The following is a 27,231-nucleotide window of genomic DNA, read 5'->3' on the forward strand; positions in this document are numbered from 1 at the left end:
GGAGAGCAGGGAAGGTTAAATGAGGCTGACAGTTGTGATAATGATGATTATACTATAAATTAAGATATGATGATAAAGGAGAATAAAAGACACAATCTGAAGCAATATTTGGTTTAACATGTCTCTCTTTTTCGGTACTGTTAAATGGCCATAACATTTATCACGCCGAACAAGAATGGACATTTAACTACCATGATAAAATAGGACAGCATCAGATTGAAAACCCAACAAGTTGTGATTATTGTGTCAGGCACTTTTCCACTGGTTGAAAAAACTGGAGATAGAGCATATGTTATAATCATTCATGCATTATTCTGCAGAATGAAAAGAAAATAGATCTATTTTAGAAATGTCTTCCAGACTTCTAGATAAAAAAAATCCAAAAGGAAAAAAATAATATATTCCCTGCTTCCAAGATCATTTTATCAATGAAACTGTAGGAATATAAGTGATAGTTATTCCCCACCACCTCCTCATAACGAATGCATGTATTTAATAATAGCTGATTTGGAGGATTTGTAACTATTTCACTCTTAGTCCTTACTAAGCAAAACACTGTAAATGAAATTACAACATCAACATGTCATTTTTAAAGATCACTCTCTTGTCAGTTGGTATAATCAAGTAGGTCCACACAGGTGAAAACAAGTAAGAGCTGTCCTAATTTGGCTCTGAGAACATCCAATACCATGGATGTCATGCAACTATTTGGTTGTTTGCTTAGGTGGATGAATTATATATGTGTTTGTTTATGATGCTTATGTTTAGGGTGCTTAGCAATCCTAAATAAATATCCATCAGACTGTGAGAATGAGAATGAGAATGACGATTAGCATTTTATGCAGTGTCCCAGCCTAAGTGCATCTACGTGGGCAGCCAGACTGGCTTGAACAGAGAGTACTTTGTGCCTGAGTGAGCTTACCATGGACTGAAAAGTAGGAAAAGTTTGGAAGGGAAAGTGCAAAACCTCCTTATTGGGAAACCATAGCTTTCAGAACAAGTTAAACATACATCTGTAAATAACCACTATGCTTCCTGCAGATGGGCTAAAGAAATTATTATCTGTATACATAGAGATCTTTGTATTAAAAAAGTGTATGATTTACACAAATATATAATTTTTGTGTCCATAGAGCTGATCATATTCCTATTGCAAAGGCAAAACCTCAGGCCAAGCCAATGGTGTAAAGCTATAATCTTAATAACTGTTTTGTACACAAATACCCAAGTATATTATCATTTGATAAATCATTGTAATATTTGCTGCTACTAGACCTGTAAATGGTGCTCTTGTGCTAGATATTAAAGAAGAATAAAGTTCAATTAGTGTATGTTGTATTAAGTGCAGGAGAGAGAAACAAATATTTTAAAAGTTCATAGCTTTATTTTCTCCATCTCTCTTTTATTCCCTCAGATTGGGACAGTATAAAATGTGATTATTAATTGTAATAGTGGTTGAGATGACTGCATAAGTCATAGGCAAAATTATGTGCTTTATATATTAAACAGTTAGTCCACATCAAGCTTCACATGAAACACAACTTCACTGGAAGCTGCTCAGACACTGTGGTGATGGCAGTCACTTAAGTGCCTTAGACAAACAGAAATCTTTGCTGTGATTATAGTGATTACCTTTTCTGCAGTGACTGACTCAATGGAAATAAAACCAGAGCTATTTTGTAGCAGGTAAAAAAAAAAAAAAGAAGAAAAAAAATACAAAAAAAAAAGCCACCTTGAGACAACTGCTGCAGTATTGTTTTTCACTGGAAATGGCCTATTGTCTAATGCACTTTAGAACAGTATTTTTATTATTTGATCAATTCAATTTATCAGAGTAGCAAAAATGGCACACATTCCTCTCATACAGATGTAAAGCAAGGAACACAGATGAGTTTATAAACCTGACAGTCTGTAATGGAAATGCTTATGCAACCAGAACTCTGTCTGTGCAGTCTGCGCTTCAGAAAAACCCAAAGATATTCATTTCTAGAGGACAAGGCAAGAGCGTGGAAAAGTACAAAAAAAGAATTCTGATCAAGTGGAATATCCTAATGCATCATCCTATGCTTTATTTGTGTTTCTTTTCTGTAATGATATACAGCACTTTGCCTTTTTTCAGTTTGAAACATGTTATTGCATCTGAATAAAATTACTGGAGTTTTTCATGAAGATAAGGATTTTGTTTTGCTATTTATCCTCTCTAAGATCAGGATTTTATTAAAGGACCAGTGCTGCTTCAGAGACTTTCTCACTTGCTTGTTCCATCAATTCAAGTGTACACTGAAGATATATTCACAGAACTTCAGTCCAATAAACCATCTCGTTTTAGTGAGATAATATATTTCTTCTAAGAGGCAGAGAGGGGATAAGCCTGGTTCAATCAGGAAAGAGGGAGGAGACCAGCGCAAGGATTGTGGCTACATATTTTAGGGACATCCACTGCTAGAGTCAAAACACTGTGCAGGATCAGATTCAACTAAGGTTCTTACAAAATGGTGATAAAATTTAACATTCCCCTCCTCCCTTCCCACTCTAGCTGTAGGTAATCTGTAAATAAACCAAAGTTATTACATGGGCTGTTTGAGGAGATGTGAGTTTAAAAGAAAAAAAAATGGTTGTTTTCCAAGTCTTCATTAATTTTCTTAGTTGTGGAGCTCATAATATATGTTGGGATAAACATCACATACTGGATTCAGAAGTCCCATGAAAACAATTACCAAACTGAGATCCAGTTCAAGGCACATCCAGATAAATTTCAAATTTCTTAGTGGGAAATAGTAACTTCATTGAATTCAGTTGGGATTTTGTGATTCACTGTGGCGCATTAAGGATTTCTTCTGTGGAGATTTTAATGCGTTCGGACACACATCCTTGGTAACTAGATATTAAGGTTCAAGAACAAGGACCCTTTGTCTTCCTTCCAACTTCTTTCCTCTCCTTCTCCACTCACCCCCACTTAATGGCCCAGGCATATAGAGTGTACCCTCACAGTAGATGGCCGCTGCTAACACCAGCCAAATCTGAAATGCTTAGCTGAGACTCATTAGTCTTGTTATACAAATGCAACTGGAAGTGTGGTTTATCACTTGGAGGTAAGGTTCTAATTTTGGCACATGGGAGGCTGCAGACAGGAAAATATCTTGTTCCTTATTCCATTTTATTAACTTTGTTTTGTTCGCTTGAGCCCGGTACTGTGTTAGACTTTGAATAATCACAGCTGTACAGGTAGCTCCAGTGGAGTGAAAGAGGGGCTTTTTCAAGGGCCCTGCTCCCTGCAGAAATGATTTGTACCTCTGCCTGATTGTCACTAACAGAAAATGAGAAATAGGAACATTCAATGCAAAGTAATGTGTTCTGTACAATTACTGGATTAATAATTTTATTCCATTACTGTGTGGGGAGAGAGGACATCAGGTTGAAGATCTGCAATTCTAGTATATTTCTAAGCGTCCTGTTAAGAGAGTGAGCAAGGGTCAGGAAACTTAATTATGCCATAACTAGATAGAAATTGCCAAGTGATAAAAAGAAACATCCAGCCAGATTCAGCAGGAAATTACAGCTTTAATAATATAGCATAATGCCTACTTCTATACAATTATTGGAGAGACCCTGAATGATTTTAAATAACAGGCTTGGTTTTCCAGTAACGACAGGAGGAAAAAAAATCTGAAAATGACATTCTGCATTTTGCTGTAAATATTTTTCTGAGGTTTTGGGGGTGTTCTTTTTAAAGACTGAATTATTAAAAATCACGTATTTACCCTTGGTAATGTGGAAATACTATTATTCTGAAATGAGAGAAAGGTTATATTTATGGAGTAATTTGTATTGTGGAAATTAAGCCTGTGGAATTATAATTTTGGTCTATCGTGTTTCTGTATTATATTTCTAATTTTGAAATAAAAAAGCAAAGTGCACCAAAATTTATATTAAAAACTTAGGACTGAGTACTTTTGTTTTACCATTCCAGTTTTTTCACACTATGAGCATGTTAATGTCCGATATCTTCCCAGTATTCTTTCAGTAAAATGTTTACAGATTAAAGATTTCCTTGCATGCTGATACAGGACTTCCTTATAATTTTGTGGTCTTTATGAAAGATTTTAAAAAAATACTATTTTATCATAAACAAAACCCTTCATCCTAATGAGAAGCAGCTTTTTTTTTCTTTCCTTTCCCAGATGAAATAGGATATTTTAAATATTAAACTCTTATCATCTTTGTAAACACTGCATGTGATATTAAGGCCTTTTGCAATATACGTGTATGTGTTTGTCCATTTATTTCTAATGTAAGAAAGAAAAGTCATTTCTGGTACTAACCCAGGAGAGCCCAGCATTTCATTTTGTATTCTGAGGATGCAGATTAATCAACCTGACTCTCTTACCCAGGGCTAGCCATTCTGCCTAGAAATCTGCATATCTGCATATTACTGTTCTTCCCTGAATTTAATTTCCTACAGGAGCTGATATTAATCACCCTGTTTAAACAGAGGGGATTTGGGGTCTATACAAATATGACATTTTTTTATGGAAGTTGTAGAATATTTTCTCCTTTTTCATTATTATTTAAAGAGACAATAGCATGGTGCTTTAAAGCAAACTATAGGAGATTTTTGTTTATTGGAGCTCATATATATTTAGTTTAGATTTTAATCATAAAATATGGCACACCGAGAAAACTGTTTTATACTTTTCCTTCCAGAGCCTGCCTTTTCTGCCAAGAAAATTCCTGCAGATTTCATTGTCTATGATGAGAGCTGGGCCATGGACATCTCAAATACATCCTAGCTGAGAAAGTTTATTTAAACACCCTTTATTTAAAACACGTACTGGTTTCATGGCCTGAATTTCAAGCACCACACAAGCAGGCGCGCACTTCTACACTCCTGTTTTGCAACTGGTGAACTCAGGCACAGAAATGTTGTTGACTTGTCCACGAGAAGACCCATGAGTCAGGCATGGGTCTTCTTGTGGCTTTCAGTGGCCCCACATGCTCTGCAGGCACCCGGGGAAGCACTCAAGAAGCTGTGACACTGTCCCTGACAGGTAGGAGGAGGAAATTAGCTGGTTGGTTGTCTCCCCATACTTTGACAGGTAAATCTGTATCTATAAAAGGCCACTGGCCCTGTCTGCATGCAGTCACAAAATTTGGCCAAACAGGGAATCCTCATGGCTGATAACTCCTTGTTGTCTTCAGGAGAAAACAAAGACAATTTCACGAAGGCAGTGATAGTAATACCTTCACCATCCTACCTTAAAGCACCCTCCATATTTTGTGTTTGAAAGTGAAGAACAATAAACTGCCACTGTGTGACTCCACTGATGTCAAGCGCATTGTATCAGGCAGGAATTTAATCCAATCTGTCTGTCCCTCAGCCAGTATTACTTGGCATATTTTATTTTGGCTGCCTAGACTGCAGTTATGGTCCAAGCACAAACAACTCAGAAGAACAACATGCTTGGAAATATGTGCCTGCATACCCCAAGAGTCTCTGCCAGCTGGAAAAACAGAGCATGCATCAGGTACTGACTAGATATACTGTCCTTGTTAAAAAATGAAGCTGCTATCCAGATTTTTGTTTAAATTTACACCCTGGCCTATTGTGGCACTCCAGGTTAATTTGGATTGGCACCTCCTTTGCAGAGCTCTCTGATGCAGCTCTGAAAAAGATGGGGTTTTTGTTTTTTTTTTTTTTTTAGGAAGGCCAGGCTCTTTCATAGACTCCTGTAAAAGCAGTGCTTTTCTGTGTCTTATTTACATACCCCAAAACTTCATGAGAAGAAATCGAACATTGCATCCTTCTTATTTTCTCAGTCAAGAAATATATACATGCTTTGAGATGGGGAAAAAATTAAACACAGAACTGCTTACTGTTTTCCAGTCAGCACAAGTATAGGAGAGGAATAATAGAGAGAAAATATTCACATAAGATATGATGTAGATCTGTTCCTTTATTTGCAAGTTTTTAAGCAGATATGGTCTGGTTTCTATTCAAGCTCTGGGTTCTGCAAATCCTTGTGTTACAAATTCCAGTGAGGTTATGTTGCCAACAGTTTCACTCGGTTTGCTTGGGCAAGTAAATCGAGGTGCCACAATGTACAATCAAAGCAGGTATTTGTAACTGTGATAAAATGTCATTGTGATTTTTTTTCATTTCTGACATAAAATTGAATGTGAGGTTGATATAAATACCTTTTTCTTTTTCTACAAATATTCATCAGCCTCTAGAAATTCTTCTCTGTTTTAGAAAACTTTTATAATGAGGTAAAAAAAAAAATACCCAGTCATTGTGACTAACACAAGATTTTCTGGAGGATTTATTATCAGAGGTCTTGGCATCACTCTGAAGAGATTACTGGTATTCATATCATTCTTCCTGAACACCTAGGCTGCTATATTTTCATTGCCTGTTACAAATCACAAGGGTATCGCCCCAGGCAAATAACAGCTTAGCATGTTTATCTGTCTGTGCTAATAGTATTTCATTTGAAGTCTTAAAAGTCACAAGTGGCTTAAAAGGGCACTATTACATGACTTCACATTTTATTGCAAAATGACAAGGTCCAGTTTCATTTGTTATGCTTTGAAGTGTTCATGTCCCTTGGCTGCCTGACTGCAGCCTTTTTGTATTTAAACTTGGAGCACGATCCCCTTGAACCAAGGTGCTGTCTTCTCTAGACAACAGGGAGAACTTCACTTGTAAAAATGTTATTTTCAAGCTGAGTTGTTTGGCTTCTATTGCTGTAATACTATCCACTGTTATTTGCTTTAGTGCTGGCTCGTCTGTAAAGGAAAAGATTATGTAAAATTACAGTTTTGTAATTAACTTACACTACTTGTCTGCATTCACATGGAAACTAGAACAGAAAATGATTTAAAAGCATTAAAATAGTGTTCTGTAGCCTTGGAGGAAAACAAAAGAGTGCCTAAAGTGATGGTCTGGACTGAATATGTTCTTCCTTACATTTGATAGTCTTTATTTAATTTGGAGTAAAAATGTTTTCATCTTAAAAATTGTGTACCTGGACTTTTTTTGTAGGAAATACGGCACACTTGGTGTATGTAAATAAGAGCAGATACTGAAGAACTTTTCTGAATCAGCATTAAAGGCAAATGTGCATTTTATTTTTTTTCTGTCAAAGGTCTTTTGAGACAGGATTAGAAACACTAGAAATAAATCCACTCTCCCTCAGCTAAAGGGAAAGTCATATAATATTGCTAGAGACAAATAATAATAGAGATATCTTTTTGATGCAAATCTAAAGTCTTTTCATGCAATTATAGCAACTGAAAACTTGGTTCACATAGTTTCTTACAGGCCAACTTTAATCTACACTTAACTCCTGAGCGTGCTATGAATACCGCACGCAGATTTAGAATGGAAGCATTTAAGTTTTGTGAACTTCAGCATAATCACACAGGAGGGAAGCTCAGAACATATTAAAAACCAACTCTTCTACTTAGGCTTATTGGAGGAAATTTTATAACACAGACTTTAGTTAGTACAAGAGTAAAAAATGCAGAACTGACCAATTAATATAAATTTTAAAATATTTTAAGCATAGAATTAATTTTCACAGAGCTTTTAGCAGGAAAAATCCTCTGGTATAATATGTGTGATATGAACACATGCATATATATTCCAACTACAAAACAAACGCCAACGCTTTTTTTCATAGCAAATATTGTCACCTGAAAATATGTCTGGCTTAGGTTAACATATTTACACCACAATTTTGCTGTAGCAGGTACGAGATTTTATGTAAATAAATCCATCAAAAAGTAAAATGGGTAGGAATTGTTCTGAATCAAATGATTATACCTCTAAAGCTTGTAACAAGGAGATATCTTACTGTTCTTTAAGAAACATGAAGCAGTGAGACAAGAGGCAATGACAGAAATATTTTTTTATTTGAGTCTTCTTTAACCAGATTCTTATTTATTTTACTGAAATCAGAAGAGTGTTCCGATCTGCAAGAACCTGAGTGGGGGAGATGCATGTCAGAAGAAAAGATAATTGATGGTAAACGTCAAATATTAAATCTTGATCTGGTTATTACCCAGCATATTAGCTATGTAAGAAGCTTAACAATTACAGCTGTGATTGACTAGGTGGGATCCAAAATCCTAAATATCAACTGCCAGAAGGGATAATTATAACACATTAGCACCTGCGTGCTTAGACAAGATTGACAACTCCAGTCTAACATCTGCTTAATATCACTTTCATACTTTTCATATTTTTTTTTCCTTTAGAAAGGAATAATAAAGATTTTCTTGAAGCATAACAATAATTCAGCATCCATGTTACACATTCGGTTGATTATGGTTGCTTGTTGTGTTTGGTCATGTTTTGCACTGACACGTTTAAAATTAAACAAAGGCTTTTTGGGATTACACAGTCACAGTTGTGATATATTTTTGACAAAAGGTACCTGTCAGAACCATTTTAAGAAATCCCAACAAGTGGGCTGCTCTTCAATCAGCTGGGCTGGCCAATGCAATTTAACAACAAAATTAAGCTGGGCTGGAAAAGAAAGGCCTTACGCCCCCACCACGGGAGCAGCAGAGAGAAGGATATTTAGTATTCTATATGAACAGCTCAGTGAAACTGTCCTGCTGGGCTCTTTAAGGGGCGAGGCAAAGCGCTCCCCTCCCAGCACAAAACCTGGCTGTGTGGGAGGCCGGGGTTGTCCACCCTGTGATCTGTGATGCTGAGGAGAGAGCATGAGGGCTCTGCCCTTGTGGCGCTTGACTTTGTGTCTGCCTGGCTCCACACCCTTGCACCAGCTCTCCCCTGGGCCTTGGTCCTGGCTTCCCTCTGGTCCTGGCCCCACTGTGGTTCAGACTCCCAGACCAACCCAGAAATAATCTGCAGGCATGTTGTGCCAGTCCTGAGGTCTTACAGGGTGCAGAGACCCCTTCAGGACTGCTCCACATCTCTGGTTCTGGGGGACTCCTCCCAGAGAAACCCAGTGGCGTGCTCTTCCCAAAGGCAGGCATGGCTTTTCTCGTATTTGTTCCCAGGTGCATTTACCCAAGCGATAACACCAGCTACCACAGCTTTGCAATGCAGGAACACCTTTCCTGAGTGGCCAACTGAACGACCTGGATTATGACCTCATAAAAGAGGAGGGTGGTGATAGTGGTCCCATGATGATACAAGGGTGATTATGCATAGACGATGTTACCCCTCTGTCCTCCTGGGCAGAGATGACATTCTTCAACTGACAAACTAAAGACCCCTCCTGGGCCAGTGTGTTTCTGTGCTGGGAAGGCTCATCAGTTGAGGCTGCTCTTGGTATCCTCAGGAATTTGATAGAATTTTTAGTTGAAGTAGAAATTTCCCACAGAAAAATATATAACCAGTACAGTAGCTGACTCTCCGAGTGTTGATTGGAACAGTACAAATATGTTGAATAAAGAGCAAAAATCCATTCCCTATAGGTTTAGTTTTACAGCAGCAGAACACTGATTAATTTTATATTAAGTCCTTCATTGTCTTGAGGGAGATATGAAGCTTTAAGCCCATGTAATTCTCTTCCCATTTCTTGGGGTACAATCCAAGGTTGTTTTTTAAGTTTAGAAAGAGTAGTTTGAGTATACATTGCTCAGAAATGATGCGGGAAGACTAACTCTCCTGGCAGTACCAGCAAAATCTATGTACAGTGGCGGAAGAGTCTTCTCAGGGTACAGCTGCTGCATGTTTAGGCAAACTGATGACAAAAGAAATCCTTTTGCTGTTATAAACACCTCTAAATATCTTTTATGCACTTTGTTCCTCATCAATTTCTCCATTCTTTACCTTTGTTTTGATGTGGTGGTTTATTTCACCGTTACACACCTTTTATTCCATGCTCCAGACACGGGTATCACTGTGTGAGTAGGTCAAAGCCGCAAGAATGGAGAGCTCTGCCTGAAGCCATGCACGTATTTGGCAACTTAGCATCATGCAAGAACTACCCACTGCATTTACCTGCGAAATCTTGTTGGGCCTCTAGTACACCTGAACATAAATCTAAATCTCACATGCCTCCACATTATCATCCTTTACCCTCTGTTTGTAGGGTAACTGCAGTACAGTTGTCATTTTGTTCTGTGTACCCCCGTAGTCTGATGTCAGTTTCAGAACCTCATCTCTAACAGAGCAGAGATGTTGCAATTTTTTTCAATCAGCGTAATTCACTTTTATGAAAACGTTATGGTTCATTTGAGGGATTCAAAATTAGTGTCCTAAAAAATATACTGAGATACTTGTTTGATGCTGAGTGAAAGTGAAATTGTTTTTTACAGAATTATTGCTCATCCCCTCCAAGTCCTGATACAGTCTCTCTATCTTTATCGATGAAATATGTTAATAGTATATGTACACAACTAAAGTGATGTTAAATCAAGTTGGTCAGTCCTGAAAGTGAGGAGACTTTGGTAATTTGGCATTTCTACATTTTCAAAGCCATTGGTTTAGAGGGGTGAAAGGGAGGAAGGCTGCCATTCACTCATTTGGCTGACCACTGCTGTCCATTTTACCTTTCAGAAAAGACTAAGATGACAATTTTGCAATAAAGAAGCTGCCATTCCTATGCAGATTAACAGTTTTACATTTTATCATATTCCTTCCATTAATAGACATCTCAAAGGAGGTCATGGTACCTAAAATAGACTATTCTCTATTATCTTAGTATCATTAAGATGATAAGATTATACATATGTTCCACAGTGTTAACAGTTACAAAAATTCATGGTTTTACAGGTTAGGAATTGCATATAAGAGTGCCTTGTTTATACTCTTGAAGTTATTAGTTGTTCTGATGCCTGAATCATTAAATGATTACAAGACATGTTAAAAGTAGGCTATAAAAATGAAGGAGATTTTCATTATTCATGTAAAGTTGATGCCTTATCCTGTATTGATCTACTAGGCAATCTGGATTCATAAAATTTAGCAGCAGTTAGCTTTGTTACAAAATTTTAAGCATAGTTGCTGAGGTTTTTTAATATCACTGGTTGTCCCCTCCTTATAGCATTCTGAGTAAGGGCCAGTCCACTGTTGCTTTAAGATGATGAACAATTTCAGTTTGTTTGAAGTTTCTTCATAACTCCATAACATATATGAAAGTTAAATCATCATTTCCACTATGTGTATATATTTGGTTTTATGCTCATGTGAGATGATAACAGAGTGCAGTCAACATAGAAAAATGAAAGTTTTCTTATTAATGAAGTGTAGTTCAAAACACATAGAAAAACTGTTTTGTCCCGTTACCCTATTATGTATTCACATAATTTCTCAAATCCTCACACTTCAATCCACACTGGATCTACATTTTAAAAAATACGGTTTCACAGACAAATGTTATCACTTCAATCTGAATTTCCTTCTAGATCACTATTTTACCTTGTAAAACCTTAACTGATTTATATGTTGAAACCGTGATGTTGTTTTTTATTATTTGCCCTTTTTTTAAATTAGAGTTCATTACTTAATTTTACCAATTCTGCGTTTCTTTTCATTGCCTCTTTTGAAAAATCTTTGCTGAAAATTTTACTGACAGACCAAACCCGCTATATTCTCTGGTCTTTATTCACCGTTCCCTGACTTCTGCAAGGAATACTGGTAGATTGAAGATACATGGTTTGTCTTTATAGCAGAGATTCTGGTTTGTCCCTAACATGTTTGAGCATTTGACGGACAACACTTTTCTCAGACTAACTAACTAAATAAATAAATAAAATCCTCATCTATCCAAGATGCTATGTGATGATAAGGGCAATCACATCTCCTTCTTCAGTCTGTTAGATGATAATAGTTACAGCAAAAGTGTTTGCAAGCTTTCTCACCGATAGGTAGAGCAAATAATTCACAATGAATAATGCATCCAATGAGTTTAGCTTCACTGTCTGATTGTGCCATATGCATAAGCAGACCATGATTTTGTCTAATCTTTTCATTATTCAAAGTATTTGATTAGTTTGGGGTGAGCTTTTTAAACTCTATGTACCATTTTCTATCAGTGTACAGAACTTGATTTACTTATTTGTGATTGATCAGGGCACATAACGAGGGTACCAAACTGCTTTGTGGAACATATCTTTGTGACACATTTGTCAGTACTAATACATTTGAGTCAAAAAGTAATTTTCACTAAAGAGAACTGTAACTTTGACTTTTGCTTACCTTTTTTTTTTTTTTTTGCCAATATAACTCAGCTTTATGAAAATTCATAAAAGAGGTGAAACTAGGCACCACCGAGCCGATTAAAAATCTTACCTACTGTGAGACATTTTGATTACTTACCAGGCCTATGCAGCAAATACAAGAGAGAGACTTCAGCTTCAAGCCAACCAAGTCTTAACTTTTTATTTGGATCAACTGGAGTATGAGTTGATGTATGTCATTATTGGTGCTTGTAAAGGCAGTGCCATTCAGACACATCATCAGTCAACCACCATGTAATAAATGCTTTAATTTATCAGTCACCTCTAATCTATCTCAAGTCTTTATAGTTTGATACCTGTCCTCTATTTCCACTCAATATTGAATTCTTTTCTACTCAGGAACACATCTTGTTATAGCAATTAGTCCATAAATTTCTTCACTTAAGAGTTGATCTCTTTAATTTCATTATTGCCCTCAAATGTTTTTGGGTTCATCAGAGGTGCTTGGCTAAATTTGTCTGTGAAAAGTGTGTATTCCATTAAAAATACTGTCATATTTATGTCTAGAACAATTGCTGCTCCGATCCTCACAATCTCTTCTGTTTCAACATACAGTGCATTAAAGTCCTTTCAGAAACATTGAAGTGGCATTGCCGGTGCATCAAACTTCATAAAAGCTTGTGATGTCAAGGTTTGTTGGATACAGTTCTCCTGTTACAGAGCAGCTGTTCCATCCATTTAAGTAGTTAGAAATTTTAAAGTGCCAACTAGTACATGTTTTAACATCAGATTGATCTAATTACTGTGTTTTTTCACCATAAAATATAATCATGACCAAGACTATATTATGTTTCTGTTCAGTCTTTTCAAACTCGTAGTCAAGAACATCTCAGAAAATTGTGCAAGATCTAACTTCTGCTTTAAGGCAACTACATTTAAGAACCTGAGATTGTACTTACTCCTTGTGATTGTGTTGCACTTGAGCCCCAAATTTTACCCACAGAAACTGCTGACCCAGCACTTCCATGCCATCCCCAGGAAAGCACTGATCTTGTGGGAGGACTAGTATTGTCATTCCCTGGGCTGCACCAGGAGTTTTCACTTCTCCACCCTGTTGCTGGGTGCCAAGATCATGGAACAGGCAGCCCCTGACCTCAGCCAGCAGTGCTTCAGGCTGATGCAGGAGCTTGTTTCCAAGAGGGCAGCAGAGGAGAGCAAATCCAGCTGGCAGTGCTTTCAGCTAAGCAGGGACATCTATTAGTTGCCCCTTCCCAGACAGGAAGTACAAAATCTTGCTTCCTCTCCTCTCTCCTGGGATACAGCATTGCCCCACATCATGATAGACTGCTGTGAAACAATAGGTTTCCCTACTGCCTTGTCTTTATAAAGCTGATTAATAAATTCTTGCATCAAAATAATGTGCCAAGCACCTCTTTGTATTTGCAGATAGGATGAGATTTAGAATGAAATTGTATTGAATAATATTAAGAAACAATTTAAAATTTTATTTTAATCTGTTAGTGTCTTCATCACTTCCTGCTAATTATAGACTTTAAAGCATTGGGTAAGAATTGGGAGTATATTATATTGATGGAAAATTTAAGTTAAATGCCAATTTTAACGTTCAGACTGAAGCAGAGCTTTTTAATCTGGGTTATCTGCTAAAATCACTTTATGAATGAGGGCAATTGTATAATCAATCTACAACAGAGACACTTTTCAAGTGGTAACTATTGATCGCTTTTGCATCTTTAGACCAAATGGGCAAAAATCTCAAAATCAAGTAAGATCTATGTACTCAAGTATATGCCTTTGGTAATATATGCATTATTGAAACAGAATGGAAGTAGAAGTGCCTGTGACTCACAAAGAGGGATATGTACAAATTTTTGATGTGCTATGTTTGAAAGATAGTATAATAAGTTACTGCTTTACAATCATTCTTCACTGTTTCAGTATGTGAAAAAAAAAATGAGGATACGAGCAGAGAAAGGCCCATCTAATGAACCCTCACTGAATGTCCACCCCTACTTGTCTGTGATCAGCACATACAGAATAAGCTCCAAGAAGCTCTGCGGTCTTACAACAAGCAAGATGTGGAAAACAAGAGAAGTGTTGTTAATCTTAACAATCCTCTTCTAGCAAATTTTTGGCAATATAAGTGACAAAAAACTTCAATAATATTTTTCCCCAATAGTTGTTCCCTGAATCTCTTACCTGAACGCAAGGGAAATCAGCCTGAAGCAGCATTGCAGAGTTGGCCCTAACAACCTATTCATTAGAGATTCCTATATAGGAAAGATAAGGTGTTACTCTCTTCTTTCCCTGACCTAGTATGATTTGATCATCAGCTCTCAAAGGCAGTGATGCAACAGTAACTCCAGCACCCCTCACACAATGCTGTTTTGCTTCATTGTTTTGTTGTTGTTTTGGGGTTTTTTTAATCTTTATTATCCCCTATGTTTTTTTTTTAACTTGGTAAAGTCAAGTATATCCTCAGTAAAGTACAGACCAGCAGAATGTCCAATCTCATATGAGAATAAAACCATCGTGGGTTTAAATCTTCATCACTGCTTCATGATTATAACGTAAATTGTACATAACAGACATATCTCATTTAAATCCCAAAATACAGAAAAGAACAAGGATGATGGTCTTTCTATGTTACTACTCCCAATATAGGATCTTATTTCAATCACTTTATTCTGTAAAACATGCTTTATCTGCTTTTTCTTGCTTAGAAGATGTTTTCTACCAAGTTCCACCCTCATCAACAACGTACCTTAAATCTATCTTTACTCTGGAGACATCCTCCTACACTGCCAAGCTTCTCCAAAACCAATTGACTTGTCTCCATCCAAGGAAATATTTGAATTCATCCCAAACTATTTGGCACATCTCTTCAAAGATGATATTGCTGAACACTGAAGCTTTACTTCATTCTAAAGTTTCATGGTTCACACAAAGTTTGATCTCTTTTTCAACACTGATGTAGTTTTAGAAAACTGTTTAGTTTTCTGCCTCTGTCTTTTTTGACATTGTTCTGTAAGTGCTGTCTTGTTAAGAATAATGTTTCTTCTGTCATGGGTATTCCACTATCGTTTCTCCATCTCCAAATACGTTTTTTCCATATCCACATGTCAATCAGTAGCTTGCCTTAGACTAGCAAATGATAGTCAGTGTAACTCAAATTAAAGATAAAGGGTTTTATGCTAAAATTACTGAGAGAGTATCCAGGGTTTTACAGGAACAAATACAACTCCACATCTGGATCTCCACCACTGCTCATGTTACATGAAATAGTAACATGTATGAAATAACAATATTTCATTAAATGAAATACATGAAACAAATTTGTTGTATATCCTACAGTAAAGCTCCAGTGAAACAACTGCCCGTTTCTGACATATGCTCTACTGAGATGAGTGCTTTTTAAAGGTACAGAACAGTGAACCAACAAACAGGGCAGCAACATCTGCCCATAGTGACTATATGCACAGTGACTATAGTGCCAGCTATAACTGTATCATGTCTAGGCACAAAGCAAAGAACTGAAATAAAGTCCACTGAAGGAGGCAAAATGGTGACTGCTGACCTCTCAGAATCACAGAATCACAAAATGTTTAAGGTTGAAAGGGACCACTGGAGGTCATTTAGTCCAAGTCCCTGGCTCCAGCAAGGTCCCCTAGAGAAAGTTACGCAGGATTGTGTCCAGATGGCTCTCCAGGGAAGGAGACTCCACAGCCTCCCTGGGCAGTACTCAGTCACCCTCAGAGTGGAGAAGTTCCTTCTCATGTTCAGGTGGAAATTCCTGTGCATCAGTTTCTGCCTGTTGCTTCTTGTCCTATTGCTTGGCACCACTAAGAAAAGCCTGGCTCCATCCTCCTGACAGCATCCCTTCAGATACCTGGAGACATTGATAAGATCCTGTCTCAATCTTGCCTCACGTAGTTTTGAAATCAGATTAAGGTGTAGTAAATGTCTGCCTCACAAATTGTCTGTGACCAGACTTGGAGAATTTCAGCACCTTTAGTATATTAGCAACTTCTGTAATGGTCTATCATACATTTTCAGTGTGTGTCTGTGGATGTATATTTATTAAATAATGTGTATATCTGTATACATACACTATTCTCATTATCTTTTATTTGTTTTTAGCATGTTTTCCATTCTCCATCCTTCCTGTTTATCTCATTTATGCAAAGGCCCATCTAATGGGCCTTTATTTCCTCCTCTACATATAAAGCTTATTTATATGTAGAATCCTTCTCATTTCTCACACGTATTTTCAGTCTTTCCTCAGGACCCACAGGTATCACAATTTTGTTTTGCTATGAAAGAAGTAATCATATAATGATTACTCCTCCTATGTACTATGATAAATGTGAGCATACACAGAAACTATACTAAATCAACTTTTTTCCTCAGCCTATGCGTCACCTGTGTCTTTAGACATTACATTCTTATGACCACCATGTTCTCAGAAATGGTTTTACTGTGCTCAGCATGATGAGACTTTCATCCTAGGAGCAAGTTCATGGTGGTTTTATGTTGCAAAAGCCTTGTATACTGGTTTAAATACCAGTATACTGAGAATACGAGTTTAACAACCTTTTTCTCCACAGTGGAACAAACCATCTTGACATGTTCAAAACTCTTAGAAGCTCTTGTTTTGAGTTTACTGCTTGCATTAAACTAAATATAAACTATATCTAGCTTCAGGCATCAAGTTCAAGCATTTGAGCAGTTCTCTTCTTGATCTGTTCAAATAAGTGTTCTATTTACAGCAGCCCAAAGCAAAAATAGAATATCTGTAAGCCTTAAAACAATTTTTCTGCTAGAACACAGGTCTCAAATGATATTCCAGAGTGGACTTGTGACATCCTATACAAATTTCAAGAGGCAGCAAAACTGCTGAAGAAAAGCAGAGAACAGACCTCAAATGTCATCTGAGTATAATCAAGAAAAATTCAAAATGCAAAAACATGGATTTTGATCTCTAATACATCAGAACAAGTAATAAATTAAGATATGATAAAAAGGCAATATCTTTTCTTCCATGCAAATGTTAATTATTTTACTTGAAGACTCAGTTCTGCAATTTTTGCTAAAGAAACAGGTTTTGGGAATGTAAAATCAACAAGTTTGCATACATCTGCTAATAGTAGAGGCTGTTAAGCTTCTGCATTTGTTGTCGCTATGATCGGTAATTTGAAGAATTTTTCAGTCTCTATGTAGCTCATAAAAAGAAAATATCTGGAAACTGTTGCACCTTAAGTCTCAGCATTTTTAAAAAATCAGTCATAAGGAAAAAACTCAGTGGAATTTAAGTTTTTACTAGCAAATCTAGGAAAGGGAGGTTTCTCCCACAGATTTTGGGGAACATATGCTTGCATGTTCTCATTATTCTGGGCCTTAGACATCATTAAAACATTATCCCTTTCCACTATCGACATTTCTTAGTTAAAAGACTGAATTTTTCAGGAAGTTAATCCATTTGGGCATCCTATGCATACTATTGTATTGTAATAATGTAATTATATTATAATGTTGTATATACTATCATGGCTAGACTTTGCGAACGAAGATTTGGGAAGGGCTCTACCCATGTTTGTTGCAAGCGCATTGGTGGCTAAAAAGGCCAATACAAGACAGGCATGTCCGGTTGCAAAAGGCACAGCAGAAAGACTCCTTAGGTGGTATATTCTGCAAGACACGATTCTTTCTGTGTTGTCTTTTCTCCTCAAGGGTGATCCTGAGTGCATTCTCAAAAGCATCAGCAGCACTATAGATGGTGCGTCTCCAGACCTCCCGATTGGAGGCCAGAGTAGACCAGTTGTGTTGATCAATATGGCCAAGGCTGAGATGTTGTTTCAGGGAGTCCTTGTATCTTTTCTTCGGGGCTCCTCTCTTGTGGCAGCCAGTGGCAAGTTCACCATAAAGCAAGATCTTAGGGAGGTGATGGTCCTTCATCCTGGAAACATGCCCTGCCCAACGCAGCTGTGTTCTCAGTAACATGGCCTCAATACTTGTGACTGCTGCTTGTTCAAGAATAGATGTATTGGTCACATAATCTGACCAGTGGATGTTTAGGATTGAACAGAGGTAGTGTTGATGGAAGTGTTCTAGGAGACGCAGGTGGTGGCGGTAGATGACCCCTGATTCAGGTTCGTATGAGAGTAGACAGTACTAGAGTCACGTGTAAAAAGTGACAAATGTATAAAAACCAGTCATAACCTGGAATGCTAGAAACTCATATAATAATACAGTTAGCAGCTGAAAACATTATAAAAATGTTTAAAACATTATAATGTTAAAAAGCATTATAAAATCAGCAAACACCAGTGGAACCAATTCATGATATTTTGATTTCCAGAAAGCAAATGTTTGAATTCTCATGTCTTATTGCTATAAAGAGAGTTGGATCTCAGCAATTTAAAACCTAGGTGGGAATTTATCAGCAACAAAAACACATTTGCCACCTGTTATGCTAGGGATGTGTTGATATCAAGCATATGGTCCTTCCTAGCCTGTGAAAAAGGAGCAGCTGTTTCAACATGTCCAGGCTCTAAACTGAAATGACGCCAAAAAGCAGTGAAAAAACATCACTGCAGTAGTCCTTAGGCTTTCAAAATAGAAATATTTTGATGAAGCAGGCACTGGATGAAAGGTGAAACAGAACATACCTATGCCCTCAGCTTACAGAAGTAGAGAAACACACACATATGTATGTACTCACATAGACAGACATTCTCTTGTGTGCTCAGAGATAAATCCATAGAGTTCAGGAGTCCTTAGATCTGCAAGACTTCTCAGATCTACTATGCTGAGTTGGGTTATTTGGGCCTCTACCAGGGAACTGTTTGATAGCTCAGAAGAGACATGAATAAACTACCTAAGGTCAGCATAGAGCCGGTGTGAAAACACCACAGATGAGGTGAATCTCCAGTTTTACCAAGTTCCTCAAGGTGATACACAAGCAAACCCTTCCATTCCTTGGGTATTCACAGTCCACTCCTGGTAAAGGTAGGCTTGCAGACTCATTTCCTTGAAGGTTCATTTTTTGCCTTTTAAACCTGACTGGTAGAGCCACTGGGTTAAAATGTTTATATAACTGTTAGATGACTTTAAAACTCATGGAGGAAATTATAAGTTAGTTCAGTCAATTTGAATCTCCTTATTAAAATTTATTCTAAGCATGGGTACATAGGACAGTTACCATCACTCAGGCTTAATTTGTGACCTTATTAACAAAGGAATGAAAAATTAACCAGAAGGAATAAAAGTCATACCTAAAAGGGAGAAGAACTGCTGTCTAGCCATCATCTGAGCAGAAGGGGATTTGTGTTCTGATCGAACCTCCTAGGCCTTTCTCTCCTAGGTTAAATGGAATTGACTTTGAATAATATATATATAATTTCCAGAGATTGGAGGCACTATTAATGCTACCTCTAAAGAACATGGATATTTCAAACCCTTCTGGGCCCCACAGAGTGAAATCTTCCTGAACACTGATGAGCTTCCTCTTCCTAGGATGAGAACTTTTAAGCACATGGTTAGGACATGTGGGAGATAATAATTTGCATCTCTTCATGAAAGAAGAGGGCACTAGCTCTCCATCTTCCATATGTGTATGTTTTCTACCTGTGCAGCTGTGAAATAAAAAAAAGGAGAGTGACCACGTTTTAAAGGAAGAAATGGGTGCAACTGCCTTCAGTAGGGAGTGTGGTCATATAAATGCATCCCAAAGATTTTGTTTCTGGACTTTAGTGGCAGTTAAGTCATCATGGCCAGTCTTCGTGAACAAAGATTTGGGAAAGGTCTTTACCCTTCGAGCCTGCGCAGTGGATTTTTTAGGTGAGACACAGTGTGCGCTGAGCTGAGCCCATCCTTTAATCCTAAGGTTCATCTGCCGGGGTCGAACAAGCTTGGACAGTGGCAGTGAGGTCCTCAGGACGTAGGTTTGTTTAGAGTGACCTTCTCTTAGATGGATGACCTTACAGGGCTGACAAGCTCTATCTGCCCAGAGGAGCTCCCTGACCGGGAATCAAACCCTGGCCGCGGCGGTGAGAGCACTGTATCCTAACCACTAGACAACCAGGGGTCCTCGGCAGTTAAGTATGGTCATGCTACGTGATTCTATCAAAACCAAGCAGCTTTGCACATGTAAAGGGAGATTTGAAGTTTTAAAGATGATGTCAGCAGAATTCGGGTGCTTCCAAAGCCAAGAGTGAGCTCAGCCTGTCTTCAGAACCATGACTCTTATGACAGGCACGTGCCTAACACTGACGTCCCATCCTCAGTACTTAAATCCTTCCTGAAACCCACATTTATGGCACCAAAATTTAGGCAACTGACAAGCTTTCCTGAATTACAAGTGTTCATATGTGTTGGCTCCATATTTATTTAATGGTGGGAGAAAGGAATCTTTAGAGTATGAGGTAGTCCACCTGGAATTCAGTCCCTCCAAAAATACTAGCTACCTAATGTTAAGAAAAAATCTCAGCTGGGTAATAATCTGGGAATTATGTTTATTCCTGTTGCTCCAGCTGTTGACTTTTGCAATATGTTCCATTTATTGACTACTATCCACTCTGTATTTTTTTCAGTTTCCTTTTGGTTGATCCCAACTGTGTTTTTACTCATATTTATTTGTTGATCAATTAGTAGTGTAATTGCTTCTGTTTCCACTACAATTTTCCAGAACACAAATTCCTCAGTAAGATCCATTTTCTTTCACCTCTGCAAAGATTGCAGGCAATTTTGTTTTGTTCTCTGACCTTTATGAATAATTAAGTTTGCTGTATACCTGATTCTATTGTCCAGTTCCCTTTGCCTCTGCTATTTTTATAAGGCATAGAGAACTCATCATAGTACTGCACACACAGCTTCATTCATAAATCCCTTATGCAGGAGCTGGAATAAATTCATCTGTGATATTATTCTTACCTCTCTGAATCAACGATAACATTTTATATTACAGTTAACCACTGTCCTGAAGCTTTTTGAGCTCAGTCTATCTCCAGATCCTGCTTCTACTCAGTATTTTGTACCACATGATTACATAGGGCATAAGCGCCTTCTCTTATTTTGTGTCCCTAATCTCATTATCTTACACTTCTCTACGTTTAATTGCATAAGGCACTTATCTTCCTTTGGGCACAGTCTGTTAGAGTTGTCTTGACTTTTTTACCCTTCTTTTTTTTGTTGATTGTCCCTTCATAGCATGCATCATCAACAAATTTCATTCCCCTGGTGTACATCTCTCCTCCTGGGTCAAAGCAAGTTCTAATGCAGAACTAAATGGTGTGGCAGACCAGGCTCCCTCTAGAACAAATTGTTACTCTTTCTTACATAGTTTTCCCCTTTGGTCTTATAACCATTCTTTAAGCACTTATTTGTCTGCATTTATGACACATTTAATGACCTTCTAGCATAAATTTCAGTGATGTACTGACTACAAAACTCTCCTCAAGTCCTTTTAACTCTTCTGGTTTTCTGTTCTTGATTGATCCACGCAATATTGCTGGTTAACTTCAGCATCACCTTTGGAAACCGGCTGTATTCTTCTTCAACACCACTACAAAAAAGATCAGCTCAGTGGAAACAAAGGCAGGAACACAGAAAGTAAATTGCATTTGAAATGAGGAACCCACTAATGTGTTTGCAGTATATGTATATTTAGAATATACAAACTACTACCATTACATTCGATATAAAGACTTTAATACCACACAACTGTTTTATCAGCAGACTGGAATGCCAGTACTGTTCATGACAGGTTTCAGCTAATTAGTACTAATTTGATGATTTATTAAGAGTCCTATAGGTTTTCCTTTATTTGCCTTTCACTTCATTATGTATTTTAAATATTTTCTTGTTTTATTTCATTCAGACTTTTGGTTTTACAGACTATTTGTAACTAGGTCCACTTTTTATATCATTTCAGAGGCATCATCTGCAGCCGCTCAATAATGCATTCAAAAATGTTTTTCTCAGCGTTTAACTTTACATATGCAAAGAACCTATTTTGTCTTCCTTCCACTCCTCATAAATAAATAAATTTATTAATAAATAAAATGCTAGAAGATCATTCTCTTATTCTGGTGTTAGACTAGAGTCTAAAAACTCTTTGAAATTGACAGAGTTGAATTAGCCGTTATGTGAATTTTCTTGGGGGTGAATAGGGAAAACTCCATGAAAGGAGCTATTTTCTTGTAATAATTAACAATCATTTAACAATCTCATGGGTCTGGGCTCTCAGCTGATATAGATTGCTCTGCTGGTTTAAACCAGCTGAGAGTCTGACGCGTCAACTCTTTCCTCTATTGCTTATTATTTTACATTGAATCAAAACTGCATCTTACATTTGTGCAGTCAGAGAGAGTTAAAGGGATAGGAAAGGAGCAAATACTTAATTTTTATAGCTCCTCTTCTGGGTTTCCACATGACCCTTTTCTTTGCGTGTCTGTTTTAGACAGTTGCCACCAACACTTGCTAGAGCCCTCATAATTACTCTAATTCTCCTTTCTTTGAAATGAGTAGAAATTTAACTATTGACTTTAGATTGAGTAGATTAGGACAAAGATAAGTACCTTAGGGAGTAGTTACTAGTATCAACACATAAATTAATAAATAGGAAATGATCAGGTTATACACTTAGCTTTAACGCAGGGTAACTATGAAAGCAGGTGTCTCCTATAATACAGATCCCAGGCAATGTAGAGATCGATATAAACAAGTTACCAAAGCCATTTTTTCTTTAATCAGTTTTCTAAATGTGTATACAATAATCTAAAAGAGTCTACTTTTTATTACCATGAGTCATATGTCAGTACTTTGAGGTCCACAAAATCCTGAGGATAAGATGTGAGGTCAGTTCTGTAGCTGCCTATTACAACCTCTTCTGATGCTTCAATTTTTAAAGTATTGCTATTACAGATATTGTCAGATCTCCTTCAGTTATGGAGAAGCTCTTTGTAAGTACTGATACAGTAGGATTAAAATTTAAGCACCCGTGCTGTAAGAGATTAAAATAAGATATTCAGGGACTTGCCCTCTTTTCCTCTTCCCATTGCAGTGGACTGAGCCAAGAAGTTCACACTGTGCAGACAAATGTCAACACTGTCAGCTTTTCAATGCTCAGGGAAATTATATTACACACACGCAGAAAACCTCAATGTCTTTTTGAAAGCCTTTTCTGAAAAATTACTTATAAAGTAATCTGTAATTTATAATTGTACAGACTAAGTTTCTATGAGTGCCCTCTGGTTTTGTGCTTATAGTAGTACATTTAAAGGAACAATCAAACTATTTTCAAGGTATCTCTTGAGCTCAGTCTATTCTCTCTGTCTTCCCTATTAACTCTGAGGATTTTCACAGTTAAATAATTCCTGTGCATATGTCACACAGTACGTTCTGGGATTTGGCCCTGAAACTAAACACATCCAGGAGCAGCAGGACCTGTGCAAGGGAAGCAGGGGAAGCTGTGTAGCTGCTACTGTACACACAACTGGGCAGTCTGCACATGGCATTGCTTATTGAGATCTAGGAGGAGAAAGATGATTGGTCCTGCAAGATCTTCCGCCTGCCATGGCAATGCATGCCATAATAAACACTCCAACCTTTCCATCCTGCTGATGGCAGGTGATTTTTCCTTGTAAATGTAAATTTTTCGGAGTTAGCCCACATCTGAGGCTGCAGTGGTTTCTCTGAACATTGAATAAAGTCTGAGTGATACCAATTCAGGACTGACAGCTGACCCTTCTGTAAACATAGTCAATAAAGGAAAACATATAAGCTAATGTAAATCCTCTGGTATGTGCATGAGTAAGGACACTGCAGCTTGGAGCCCCCTCCTTTGTAATAGCTTGTGAAAAGATGGGATTTGAGATTGTTGCTTTTAGCAAATTCCTTTTTTGAAAAAAAAAGATGCATTTTCCTCTTGAAATTTTCTATAATTAATCTTTATTTCATAATTATATTGCTGGCTCAAATTTACAGGCTTAGACTGTAAATAACAACTGTGAAAAATAATTCAGGACTGAAATGAATGAGATATAAAGCTAATTCCTACCAGCCTTCTTCATACTGCATGTTACGCTGCTTCTTGAAACAGATTGCATCCACACTTCCGTGGGCAAGCATGCCACTTTAGAGAGACATCTGCATGCATATCAACCTGATTCCTACCTGTTTTGCAGCTCCTGCATCGTGGTGACCATATCACGTTGGATGTGCTCTGGCATCACATCACAGTGAAACCTCTTTGTCCCAGCCATCTCCTGGTTGCTGCAGAAAAAACCCCTGCAACCTTAGTCAGGGCAGTAGCTCCAGCAGAGTCCAACTGGTGCCCTGGTTTAGGTCCTTAGAAAGCAGCACCTTATGAGGTACCATGGCAAATCATTGTCAACATAACTGAGAGACGGAGAAGACACATTACGCTGAGACAAAGCTACTATTTCATATGAACAGAAATAGCAAATTTTGGTCCAAAGTCATGGTATCAAGATTGAATTCACCAAAAATAAGGGAAACCTGTCCTTTTATGAAAATTAACTTGAAAATAACAACAGTAAATCTCCATAAAATTAGTTTCTGAACCAAATTTCTCCAGCATGTGGCTCACAGCTCAACCCCGGGGCTCCTGCCCTGGCCTGGGTGATAGGTCACCCTGATCTACAGGATACCAAGCACAGTGGGGGTTGGTAAGCTGTCTAGCATTTGGGGCATGCTATTTATGAGGTCCCATGGGTCAAGGGATTCCTGCTAGAAAGCAAACTCCTAGGCTATAACCCAGCACCACATCCCACAGTCTGCTTGCCTGCTGAAGTATGATCTAAAAGACTGGAAGTTCTGTGGAGGGAGAGAGAAAAGAAATCTGCTGGATTCATTCTGCAGGTGAAACTCATTCCTCACCCTTACATTCTTGTGTGGGTAATCCGTCTGAAAGCTCACCACAAAAGGATGGAGTATACACAAAAAATTAAGAGGCTGTGCCTTCTTTTCACGTATCTCCCAGGGCTCCACCCAGACTCACTGAATTATTTAACAGAAAAGAATAAGCTGGGATTGGCAAGGGGCTGCTTCAAATTACTGTCTTACTCCTACAGCCAAGAAAAAACAAGTGACCAAATTGCAGCTCTGAGTCACAATTCATTCCCTGGATTGCTCCCAGGTGCTCACCTTCGCTCTACCCCTGGATCACGATATCTCTTTGTTAGCATCCAGTCCTCTACTAAGAGAGAACAACAGTGTGTTTATGTAATCTGTTTTCATAATCTTTTCTCATCACATTTAAGTGTCTCTTCAGGTGGATTTTCTCTGCAATATCTTCATGCAAAATTTATAGACATACAATACTGCTCCTACTTCCTACGCTGTCAAAATGATAAGGTAGGATAAAAAAGTCCCCAAACAAAATCCACACACTTCTAGTGCATAATAGAGCCTCTAAAACAACTTAAGATCTTTTTTGCCACCTTCTGTTTAGGTTCTGGTTAGGAGTTACAGTTTTTTCTCTCACACCTGAGAAATTCAGACCTTCGCACCTGATTATGTTTATGTTTAACTGACTGAGTGAGAACAGCAGCAAACAAAACATAGATTGCAGTTCACATATGCCTTTTTGGGGCATGGAAGTATTGCTTCTTACAGCTGAAAAGTAACACAAAATCAGAATAAAATAAAAGCAATAAAAGTAATTTCAGCAGTAGACTGGTTTATATGGCTCCTCTCATTGTCCTCTTAGGCAGAATTTGAGACAGATGTCTGAAAAGTAGCAAGTCATGAAGCTACAGAAGCCAGAGGTCAAGCTTGTTTTTTCATGGCAGATCATTTGCCTTGTATGATCTACAATAGCTTAAGATGACTCTTCATGGGCAGGGGGTCAAACACAGCTTTTTGGCCGGGAATTGGTGTTCTGCCCCAGTGATTGCTGACTATTTCTGTAGCAGTAAAGAAGCTTGAAGAAAGTGATCTTGCAGTCTGCCAGAGAAGGTCTTTTTATGGGATGACACCAACTTTCCTGCTCCAGAGTACACGATGGCGTATGGAGTTGCCTGAGGGTGCAGGAACTGAAATAACTTTGGAAGACTCTAGGTGGAGCAGGGAATCCATACCATCTTGTCAGGTTCAGACCCTGATGCAAGGTGTCACCTCTTCAACAGTGCCCACAGCTTCTTATTGAGGAAAAAAAGCTGAAACCACACCCAAAAGCCAGATAAACTTCCACATGGGCAATTGGGCGATCATTGTTTGAGTCATGCTGGAAGTTAAGATGTCTAACACCACATAGAAGACTTTTCAAAGAGAAGGAATCATTCTTCTCTACTTCTACCATCTGTTTCTATATGATCTGTAGATCTGAGATCTCTAATCTCTACCAAATTTGATTTAAACCAGCCAAAGTTTAAAAAGTCTTTAGGTAGGCAGTTATAGCTGTACCCAAAGAGTTGTACATGTCTGCATGCATACACACAGAAATTGTATTCTATAGAAGAAAAACCATTTCCACCCAGAGCTTTAAGTGTAGTCTGCACTGTTATACTCAAATGGATAATAATTTGTAAGTGATTGTGAGAGAAAGGAATTTCATACATTCATATGTTCTTGGAAGATAGAACGAATAACAATGTTTAGAGAGCTTCTGATTGCTTTTCATGTTGTTGAAAGCAGAGATAGTCTTTAGGTACTTGATGACCCACCAGCTGTCATTTGTAATAGACATTTTTTCATCCATACCCCTTGTAGCTTGAACCACTAGTTGGACTAGTACTAAGTATTTCGTCATGTCAGAAGTAATGTTCTTTTTTTCAGATGTGTCACATTGGCATTAACTTTTACATTACATTTCACAATAAGCTGATGTGATAGAATGAAACATTTTTATTGAAACATGTGTAATAGAAGCAAAAAGAAGGCCTGTAAGGTATATTAAAAGACATATAGACTTTTGGCTGTGACTGTGAAGCTGAGGCGTTACCTCCATGTCTGGATGTACTAGAAAGAGTTACTTGAACCTTTCTGCTCAGGTCAGCAGCTGGCAAAGGTCCTTGGGTGATGGAGGGGAAA

This window comes from Chiroxiphia lanceolata, chromosome 2 (assembly GCF_009829145.1).
Source record: "Chiroxiphia lanceolata isolate bChiLan1 chromosome 2, bChiLan1.pri, whole genome shotgun sequence".
Classification (NCBI taxonomy): domain Eukaryota; kingdom Metazoa; phylum Chordata; class Aves; order Passeriformes; family Pipridae; genus Chiroxiphia; species Chiroxiphia lanceolata.